The sequence below is a fragment of the Panthera uncia genome, chromosome D4 (assembly GCF_023721935.1).
Source record: "Panthera uncia isolate 11264 chromosome D4, Puncia_PCG_1.0, whole genome shotgun sequence".
Taxonomy (NCBI): domain Eukaryota; kingdom Metazoa; phylum Chordata; class Mammalia; order Carnivora; family Felidae; genus Panthera; species Panthera uncia.
This window is the reverse complement of record NC_064807.1, coordinates 30,812,916-30,824,696: the sequence shown is the minus strand read 5'-3', so window position 1 is coordinate 30,824,696 and position 11,781 is coordinate 30,812,916.

Sequence of the window (11,781 nt, the reverse complement as noted above, 5' to 3'; positions counted from 1 at the left end):
TTTTTAGCATAATTATGCCCCACTTACTGGATAGGACATATTTTTACTTAAAAAATTAGATATTGTTTATCTGAAAATATACCTGGGGACCCTATATCCTCCCTTATCCCCACCTCAAAGACTTAAAGAGCCTTTAGGCTCAGACCTGGAGACCATCTTGTCCCACCTGGTTCTGATCCAGAAGAGGAAATAGAAGATACTTTTTAAAAAATTTATCAGGGTTTTATTTATTTATTTTGTTAGAATTTAGTGATTTATCACTTATATTTAATACCCAGTGTTCATCCCAACAAGTGCCCTCCTTAATGCCCATCACCCATTTAGCCCATCCCCCCACCCAACATCCCTCCAGCTTGTTCTCTGTATTTAAGAGTCTCTTATGGTTTACCTCCTTCTCTTTTTATCTTATGTTTCCTTCTTGTCCCCTATGTTCATCTGTTTTTTAAACTCCACTTATAAGTGAAATCATATGATATTTATCTTTTACTGACTGAGTTATTTCACTTAGCATAATACACTCTAGTTCCATACACATTGTTACAAATGGCAAGATTTCATTGTTTTTGGTCGCCAAATAATATTCCATTGTATATATACACCATATCTTATTTATCCATTCATCAGTTGATGAACATTTGGACTCTTTCCATAATTTGGCTATTGTTGATAGTGCTGCTATAAACATTGGGGTGCATGTTCCCCTTCGAATCAGCATTTTTCTATCCTTTGGATAAATACTTAATAGTGCAATTGCTGGGTCATAGGGGAGTTCTATTTTTAATTTTTTGAGGAAACTCCATACTGTTTTCCAGAATGGCTGCACCAGTTTGCATTCCCACCAGCAGTGTACAAGTTTTCCTCTTTCTCCACATCCTCACCAATATCTGTTGTTTCCTTAAATTGTTAATTTTAGCCAATCTAGCAAGTGTGAGGTGGTATTTCATTGGGGTTTTGATTTGTATTTCCCTGATGATGAGTGATGTGGAGCATTTTTTCCTGTGTCCATTAGCCATTAGTCCGTTAGGGTGTCTTTGGAAAAGTATCTGTTCATGTCTTTTGCCCATTTCTTCACTGAATTATTTGCTTTTTGGTTGTTGAGTTTGGTAAGTTCTTTATAGATTTTGGATACTAACCCTTTATCTGATATGTCATTTACAAATATCTTTTCCCACTCTGTCAGTTGGCTTTTAGTTTTGTTGATTGTTTCCTTTGCTGTGCAGAGCTTTTTATTTTGATGAGGTCCCAATACTGTATTTTTGCTTTTGTTTCCCTTGCCTCCGGGGACTTATCTAGAAAGAAGTTGCTGCGGCCGAGATCAAAGAGATTGCTGCCTGTTTTCTGCTCTAGAATTTTGATGGTTTCCTGTCTTACATTTAGGTCTTTCATCCGTTTTGAGTTTGCTTTTATGTGTAGTGTAAGAAAATGGTCCAGTTTCATCCTTCTGGCATGCTGCTGTCCAGTTTTCCCAGCACCATTTGCTGAAGATATTGTCTTTTTTCCATTGGATATTCTTTCCTGCTTTGTCAAAGATTAGTTGGCCATACATCTGTGGGTCCATTTCTGGTTCTCTATTCTGTTCCATTGATCTGTGTGTCTGTTTTTGTGCCAGTACCCTACTGTCTTGATGATTACGGCTTTGTAATAAAGCCTGAAGTCCAGAATTGTGATGCTTCCAGTTTTCAGGTTTGTTTCTGTTTTTGTTTTTGTCAGGATTGTTTGGCTATTCAGGGTCTTTTCTGGTTCCATACAAATTTTAGGATTGTTTGTTCTAGCTCTGTGAAGAATGCTGGTGTTATTTTGATACAGATTGCATTGAATATTGCTTGGGTAGTAGCGACATTTTTAACATTATTTGTTCTTCCAATCCATGAGCATGGAATGTTTTTCCACTTTTTGTGTGTCTTCTTCAATTTCTTTCATAAGCTTTCTATAGTTTTCAGTATATAGATTTTTTACCTATTGATTAGGTTTTTTTTTTTACCTATTGATTAGGTTTATTCCTAGGTGTTTTATGGTTTTGGCGCAATTGTAAATGGGATAAATTTCTTGATTTCTCTTTCTGTTGCTTCATTTTTGATGTATAGAAATGCAACTAATTTCTGTGCATTGATTTTATATCCTGTGACTTTGCTGTTCTAGCAGGGTTTTTTGGTGGAGTCTTTTGAGCTTCCCACATAGTGTATCATGTCATCTGTGAAGAGTAAGAGTTTGACTTCTTCCTTGATGATTTGAATGCATTTTACTTCTTTTTGTTGTCTGATCGCTGGGACTAGGACTTCCAGCTCTACGTTGAACAGCAGTGGTGAGAGTGGAGATCCCTGTTGTGTTCCCGATCTTAGTAGAAAAGCTGACAGTTTTTCCCCATTGAGGATGAGATTAGTTGTGGGACTATTCATATATGGCCTTTATGATGTTGACATATGTTCCTTCTATCCCTACTTTTTTGAGAGTTTTTATTAAGAAACGATGCTGTATTTTATCAAATGCTTTTTCTGCATCTATTGAGAGGATCATGTCGTTCTTATCCTTTCTTTTATTGATATGATGTATCACTTTAATTGATTTGCAGATACTGAACCAGCCCTGCATCCTAGAAATAAATCCCACTTGATCGTGGTGAATAATTCTTTTAATGTATTGTTGGATTCTATTTCCTATTAGGAAATAGAAGATCCTTAAGGCCTCCTAAAAACTTCCTAAGCTCCCTGATTTCTCTGTGACATATTCAAAGATAATTGTCTCCTGGGGAGAGTGGGTTCTGTGCATTTGCAAGGGGCAGACAAAAGTTTCTCTTTGAAGGTAGATAAGATCTACCTAGTATCTAACTGAAAACAGGTGGATATGACCTACCTAGTATCTAACTGATTTGACCTGGCATTATAATCTACCCCAAGAGTCAACTGTGTATAACCCAGAAGCATGTCTTAGGATAGAACAGTTACCTACCAGCTCTCTGTAACTGTTGTGGAGAAACAAAACACTCAACTGAAAAAAAGAATGTGATAATTCTTATCAGCTGAGGACTTCGATTAAATAACTACTAAAGTCACTTCCCCATAATATCCAAGGTCCCCACTACTTCCTTATCCTATGGCTTTCCACTTTCCATTTTAGACTGTTCTGTGTGAGGGCATTATCAACCTACTGGATACTGGATAATCATCACTGGAAATTACAAAGGAGAGAAAAGACAAAAAGGAGAGAGAGGGGGTTTGATCCTTATTAGGTAAGACAGGGAAAGCCTTTCTGAAAAAGAGGAAAAATGTAAACTGAGATGTAAGTGACAAAAAGGAGTCAGCAAAGAAGTCATACAAAGATGGAGGAAGAGGATCTCAGATAGAAGAACCTGAAGCAAAGGTCCTGAGGCAGAGTAACAGAACATGAATTAGTCTGGATTCCCAGAACTGAGACTGATTCAGTAGATTCTGTACATGCATCAGGAAGAATATAAGCCCATTGTGTCAGTGGATTTGAGGAAGGTGACTTTAACCTGAGAACCTTAGGGTTATGCCCAGTAACTCCCAGACAGTCCTAGTGGTGGGTGCAAGTCTAGAAAGAAGGATGCATTTCTGAGCCAGGAAGCCAAAGGTTTGTGCTAAACTGGATTCCTCAACTAAACTGGGCCCCTGCATGATTGGTGGCAAGACCAGAGAAGGAGGTACTGACTTGGATCTCAGGGTAAGGCAAGCTCCCAGGTCTTGTTTAAGTCCCCTGGTGATGTGAACTAATTCAGGGACCTTGAATTTGCCCAGGTATTGTTCCAGCGTGGATCATGCAAGGCAGCTAGCATCATCCCCTGCCCCAGAGAGAGCCACAGGACCAGATTCGGCACACTGGGGACACTACAGCCTGTTTGGAGACATACTCTCCCACTCATCCAGTTTTTGAAGCTCAGCAAGGGAGTCCTGATTAGATCTTACAGGGACATCTCTTTGGGTCTTTGAGTGGCTTGCAGCTTCTGATGTGTCCAGTCCTGTCAGGGTGAAGTGCCAAGGATGAGCTGGAGTGGCTTCTTCAAATAAGGGTTTCCAGGGAACCTCAGACTGAAAATCCTACCACATCCTGTTTCCTGGAATTACCCCAAGAATTTCCTTTTGACCAGGCTTCTAGTCACTGTCCTTGGATTGGCCTAGGCATCAGTCTCTGCCCCCAGAACAAACCCAGGCCCTACTACCTTCCACACTTCCCATAATGTCCTTTCTTCCCTGGCAGTATAGCTCCAAGGCTAACCACAGGGATTCTAGAGTCCAAATTATCTGTACTTCATCTCTTCAATCTGTGTGACCTTGGGCAAATCATATACTTCTTGGAGCCTCATTGCATGAAAAAGTAGGGCTGATAATAAATAGGATTTACTTCCTAGGTAAGTTGTGAAAGCTAAAGGAGATAATGCTTACCATGTGCTTAAATACCTTAAGCATCAAGGGTGAGCTGTTACTACAAGGCTGCCCCACCCATTACTCTTCTGGCCCAGCTAAAATCTGCCTTTAGTTTGGATGTGAGGTTGCAACTTAACCTGCCAGTGTCCCAAAGTTAGCTTGCTGTCCATTGACTCATTCTCTGCTGCCCCCTGGTGGGCTTTGACCGCGCTTCCCACCCCCGCCCCCGAACCAATGGTCCACCTGATGAAGCAGCTGAAGACTGGCTGCAGAGATGCCTCTTCGATCTTTTCAAAACCCTCCTGTTCACAGTTTAGAGGCCAGAATCCTCTTTACTCATCCTCCTTAGGGCTTAAAACCTTCTTCAGTGCTTTCCACAAGACTGTGAGGTTTTGCTCTCTCACATACATCCCATCAGAAAATGCTAGAAGGTTATAAAATTCATCACTGTAAATAGGAGTTGATGCTGCTTCCCTTTTGTAGGAGAAGCTGAATAAATAGAAATGGTATTTCAGAAGGTAGAGAAGGCAGGTAGACATATCTGCAGTGATTGAGGCAGGCTGTGAACAGTACTCCTTTCCTATGCACTGTAGGGTCCTGGACCTAGACAGAATGACATGGAATCTCAACTCCCATTATTATCTGTGTGACCTTGGGCAAATTACTTAGCTTCTCTGAGCTTCAGCAGCCTCATCTACAAAATGGGAATAAATAATAATTACAAAATTTCTATGAGAATTAAGTGAGATGATAAAATATGTAAAATCACCCAGTGCAGTGCCTGGCAGGTTCCTGGCATGAGAAAGGCTGATGCCTCTGTGGATCTCCCATGAATATGCAAACAGCCTTGAGAGGGAGGGATAGTGGATTAAGCCTATGAACTCATGTTCAGCTGTGGCCTGAGTGCTGCTACATTCTAATCAGCTAATAAGTTATTTCTCATTACAATAAAGGGAGTAAAGGGATGTCAGATGAAGAAGTTCTGAAGGTGAAGGGGCATTGGGGAGGCAGAGACAGGAACAGAATGAAGGCATGTCTACATGGGGGCTAATGGGAATGCCCTAGCCTGGGTATGCCACAGCCTGGAGGTAACTACAGGACAACAGGAATTCCCCCACTCCCTCAGACGTCTAAGAGCAAGAGTCAGCTTCTGCCAGCCACAGGCTGGACTCTCGGAAAGAAGTCGGGAGGACTCTGTCAACTCCTCTCTCCATGGGAAAGTTGTTCCAGAAGAACTAGTGTCAGCCCCTACATATGCACAGAAGCTGGCTCAAGTGTCAGAACAATCGCCCAGTCCCACCCTCCTTTTTAAAGGTGATCTAGCTTTCTATTATTTTTTTTCAAATTTTTATTTAAATTCTAGTTAGTTAGCATATAGTGTAATATTAATTTTAGGAGTAGAATTTAGTGATGAATCAATTACATATGACACCAAGTGCTCATCATAAAAAGCGCCCTCCTTAATACCATCACCCACTTAGCAGATCCCAAACCAACCTCCCTTCATCAATCTTCAGATTGTTCTCTATCCTAAAGAGTCTTTATGGCTTCCTTCCTTCTCTCTTTTCCCCCCCATTGCATAGGTTCATCTCTTTTGTTTCTTAAATTCCACATGAGTGAAATCATATGTTATTTGTCTTTCTCTGACTGACTTATTTTGCTTAACATAACACACTCTACTCTACCTCCTTCCACATCATTGCAAATGGCAAGATTTCATTCTTTTTGACGGCTGAGTAATACTCCATTGTATATACACACACACACACACACACACATACACACACCACATATTTATCCATTCATCAGTAGATGGGCATTTGGGCTCTTTCCATCGTTTGGCTGTTGTTGATAATGCTACTATAAATATCAGGGTTCACGTACTGCTTCAAATTTGTATTTTTGTATCCTTTGGGTAAATATCTAGTGAAATTTCTGGGTAATAGGGTAGTTCTATTTTTAGCTTTTTGAGGAAACTCCATACTGTTTTCCAGAGTGGCTGCACCAGTTTGCATTCCCACCGTTAGTGCAAGAGGTTCCCCTTTCTCTGCATCTTCATGAATACGTGTTGTTTCTTGTTAATTTTAGCCATTCTGACAGGTGTGAGGTGGTATCTCATCATGGTTTCGATTTGTATTTCCCTGATGATGAGCATATTTTCATGTGTCTGTTAGCCATTTTGATGTCTTCTTTGGAGAAATGTTTTTTCATGTCTTCTGCCTATTTCTTCTAAGTTATTTGTTTTTTGGATGTTGAGTTTGGTAAGTTCCTTATAGATTGTGGATATTAACCCTTCATCACATATGTCATTTGCAAATACCTTTTCCCATTCCATAGGCTGTCTTTTAGTTTTGTTGATTGTTTCCTTCATTTTGAAGAAGGTTTTATTTTGATCAGGTCCCAGGAGATCACGTTTGTCTTTGTTTCCCTTGCCTCCGGCAATGTGTCTAGAAAGAAGTTGCTCTGGCTGAGATCAAAGAGGTTGCTGACTGTATTCTCTAGGATTTTGATGGTGTCTTGTCTCACATGTAGGTCTTTCATCCATTTTGAATATATTTTGTGTATGGTGTAAGAAAGTGGTCCAGTTTCATTCTTCTGCATGTTGCCATTCAGCCTTCCCAACACCATTTGTTGAAGAGACTATTTTCTTTTTCACTAGATATTTTTTCCTGTTTTGTTGAAGCTTAGTTGGCCATATATTTGTGAGTCAATTTCTCGGTTTTCTATTCTTTTCCACTGATCATTCTGTCAGTTTTTGTGCCAGTACCATACTATCTTGGTGACTATGGCCTTGTAGTGTAGCTTGAAATCTGGAATTGTGATGCCTAAAGTTTTATTTCTCTTTGTCAGGATTTCTTTGGGTATTTGGGGACTTTCCTGGTTCCATAAAAAATTTAGGATTCTTTGTTCTGCCTGTGAAAAAAATTCTGGTGGTATTTTGCTAGGGATTGCAATAAACATGTAGATTGCTTTGAGTAGTACAGACATTTTCACAATATTTGTTTGACAATCCATGAGTATGGAATGCTTTTCCATTTCTTTGTGTCCTCTTCAATTTCTTTCATAAGTATTCTATAGTTACAGAATATAGAGTAATAGTGGCACAAAAACAGACACTCAGACCAATGAAACAAATAGAGAACCCAGAAATAGACCCACAAACGTATGGCCAACTAATCTTTGACAAAGCAGGAAAGAATATCCAATGGAACAAAGACAGTCTCTTCAGCAGGTGGTGCTGGGAAAACTGGACAGTGACATGCAGAAGAACGAACCTGGACCACTTTCTTACACCATACACAAAAATAAACTCAAAATGGATGAAAGACCTAAGCGTAAGACAGGAAGCCATCAAAATCCTCGAGGAGAAAGCAGGCAAAAACCTCTTTGACCTTGGCCACAGCAACTTCTTACTCAACACGTCTCTGGAGGCAAGGGAAACAAATGCAAAAATGAACTACTGGGACCTCATCAAAATAAAAAACTTATGCACAGCAAAGGAAACCATCAGCAAAACTAAAAGGCAACCGACAGAATGGGAGAAGATATTTGCAAATGACATATCAGATAAAGGGTTAGTACCCAAAATCTATAAAGAACTTATCAAACTCAACACCCAGAAAACAAATAATCCAGTGAAGAAATGGGCAAAAGACATGAATAGACACTTCTCCAAAGAAGACACCCAGATGGCCAACCGACACATGAAAAAATGCTCCACATCACTCATCATCAGGGAAATACAAATCAAAACCACAATGAGATACCACCTCACACCTGTCAGAATGGCTAACATTAACAACTCAGGCAACAACAGATGTTGGCAAGGATGCAGAGAAAGAGGATCTCTTTTGCATTGTTGGTGGGAATGCAAGCTGGTACAGCCACTCTGGAAAACAGTATGGAGGTTCCTCAAAAAATTAAAAATAGAACCACCTTATGACTCAGCAATTGCACTACTAGGCATTTATCCACGGGATACAGGTATGCTGCTTTGAAGGGACACATGCACCCCCATGTTTATAGGAACACTATCAACAATAGCCAAAGTATGGAAAGAGCCCAAATGCCCATCGATGGATGAATGGATAAAGAAGGTGTGGAAAATATACAATGGGGTAATACTCAGCGATCAAAAAGAATGAAATCTTGCCATTTGCAACTACGTGGAGGGAACTAGAGGGTATTATGCTAAGCGAAATTAGTCAGAAAAAGACAAATATCATATGACTTCACTCATATGAGGACTAAGATACAAAACAGATGAACATAAGGGAAGGGAAACAAAAATAATATAAAAACTGGGAGGGGGACAAAACATAAGAGACTCTTAAATATGGGGAACAAACAGAGGGTTACTGGAGGGGTTGTGGGAGGGGGGATGGGCCAAATGGGTAAGGGCCATTAAGGAATCTACTCCTGAAATCATATGCTGAGTAATTTGGTTGTAAACTTAAAAAATAAAATAAATTTAAAAAATTAAAAAGAGCTAAGTTTTCCTAACAACTTTACAACCCTAAACAAAAAAACAAAAACAAAAACAAAACGAAAAACGAAAAAAACGAAAAACGAGAGCAGAAGGCTGACACTCCTGCTTACTGCCCTCAGCCAGAGTGAGTCCCCTCTTTTATGTCTGGAAACAGCACAAAACTTTGGTGCAACCAATCTTTCTTGTGACCCAAGGGATTCAGACCATGCTGTCACTCTTGGGATTCTTCCCTGCTTCACCACTTGAGCACCTTTAAGCCAGGCACTTCCCCATGGTAGCGGATTTCTAAAAATTCAGATTTTGTGCTCAGCTGCTTATATTATTTTGTAGTAGCCTCTGTAAGCAGGCTTCCTCCCCGCAGCCATATCCAGAGAAATATCTTCCACCATAAACTCTCTGTACCTCCTGCCTTCCAAAAGGTGGTCACTTTTCTCTTGCAGTTTTGCAGTTTTTGTTCTCTCAGACCTCCAATTGATTTCTTCAATGTTGAGAGTGATTTGATAACTATCTAGCTATGTTCAAGGGATAAGATAAGCTAAGGGTCTCCCTACTCCTCTGCCATCATATCTCCTCTAGATCTTCTTGATGGATAGACCCCTTAATTATGATATAATGCCCTTCCTCATCTCTTGCTACAGTCTTCAGTTTAAAATCTAGCTAGTTTGATATAAGTATGGCTAGTCTGGCTTTCTTTTGACATCCATTAGCATGATGAATGGTTCTCCATCCCCTCGCTTTCAATCTGCAGGTGTCTTTAGGTCTAAACTGAATCTCTTATAGGGGGAATATAGAATGATCTTGTTTTTTTGCACTATATGCTAACTAATTTGGTTGTACATGTTAAAAAATAAAAAAATAAAATTACAAAAAAGGAAAAAATACAAATAAAATAAAATAAACATTTAAAAATTAAAAAAAAAAACAGAAGATGTGGTATAGGTATAGAAGATGTGTGGCAAAGTCAATTATGTGTTCAACTCTCAGTTTTGGCTCTGGTCTTGATCTCATGATTGTGAGATCAAGCCCCGATTATATATATATTATATATATAATGGGATATTACTCAGTGATCAAAAAGAATAAAATATAGCCATTTGCCACAACATGGATGTAATTAGAGGGTATTATGCTAAGTGAAATAAATTATTAAGAGAAAGAAAAATACCATATGATTTCACTTATGTGGAATTTAAGAAACAAAACAGATAAACATGAGGGAAGGGAAGGAAAATAAGATAAAAACAGAGATGGAGAAAAACCGTAAAAGACTCTTAAATACAGAGAACAAACTGAGGGTTGCTGGAGGGGAGGTGGATGGGGAATGGGCAAAATGGGTGTTGGGAATTAAAGAGTGCATTTGTTGAGATGAGCACTGAGTGTTATATGTAAGTAATGAATCACTTGATTCTACTCCTCAAACCAATACTACATGGTATGATAACTTGAATTTAAATAAATAAATTTAAAAAGATACCAAAGGTTACAGAGTGGATAAAAAACAAGATCCATCTATACATTGCCTATAAAAAATTCATTTTAGATAAAGACACAGGCAGATTAAAACTGAGGTTATGGAGAAACACAGCATGCACATGGATATCCAAAGAAAGTGAGAGCAGCAATACTTGTAGCAGACAAAATAGCCTAAAACAAGGTCTGTAAAAAAAGAAAAAGAAGAGCAGTATTTAATAAAGAAAGAGACAAGAAAATATAACAATTGTAAATATTTTTGCACCAAACATGAAAGCACCCAAATAATAAATCAGTTAATAACAAACATAAAGGAACTAACCAATATTAATACAATAATCATAGGGGACTTTAACACCACACTTCCATCTATGGACAGATCAAACAAACAAAATAAACAAGGAAACAATGACTTTGAGTGAAACACTGGATTGGATGGAGTAAACAGACATATTCAGAATTTATCATACTAATAAAGTAGAATACACATATTTTTCAAGTGCACATGGAAACAGCTCCAGAATAGATCACATATTAGGTACTAAATCAGGCCTCAAAAAATACAAAAAGTTTGAAATCAAACCATGAACCTTTACTAATAACAATACTATAAAAGTATAAGTCAATCACAAAAAAAATCTGGGAAGAGCACAAATACATGGAGGTTAAGTAACATGCTACTAAACAATGCATGGGTCAGCCATGAAATCAAAGGAGAAGTAAAAAAAAAAAATGCATGAAAATAAATAAAAATGAAAACGCAAAGCTCCAAAACCTTTGGAATTCAGCAAAAGTGGTCCTAAGAGGGAAGTATATAACAATACAGGCCTACCTGAAGAAAAAAAAAAAAAAAAAACACCTCAAATAAAACCTAAACTTGCACCTAAAAGAGCTTGAAACAGAAGAATGAAGAATGAAGTGTAAAGCCAGCAGAGGAAAGGAAATAATAAATATTACAAATATAAATGATATAGAAACTGGAAAAAAAAAGTCCATGAAACCAAGGAGCTGGTTCTTTGGAAAGATTAACAAAATTCATAAACTTCTAGCCAGACACACCAAAGAGAGAGAGAGAGAGAGAGAGAGAGAGAGAGAGACCCAAATAAATAAAATCACAAATAAATAGGAAGAATAACAACCAACACCACAGAAATACAAAAAAAAAAAAGTAAGAATATTGTGAAAAACTATATACAAACAAATGAGACAACCTAAAAGAAATGGATAAATTCCTATAAACATATAACCTACCAAAATTGAAGCAGGAAAAAATATAACATTTAAACATATAACAGACATTAACAGCAAGGATATTGAATCAGTAATCAAAAAACACCCAGGGCACCTGGGTCGCTTAGTCAGTTAAGCATCCAACTCTCGGTTTACACTCAGGTCATGATCTCACAGTTCATGGGTTTGAGCCCTTCATTGGGACTCTCTTGG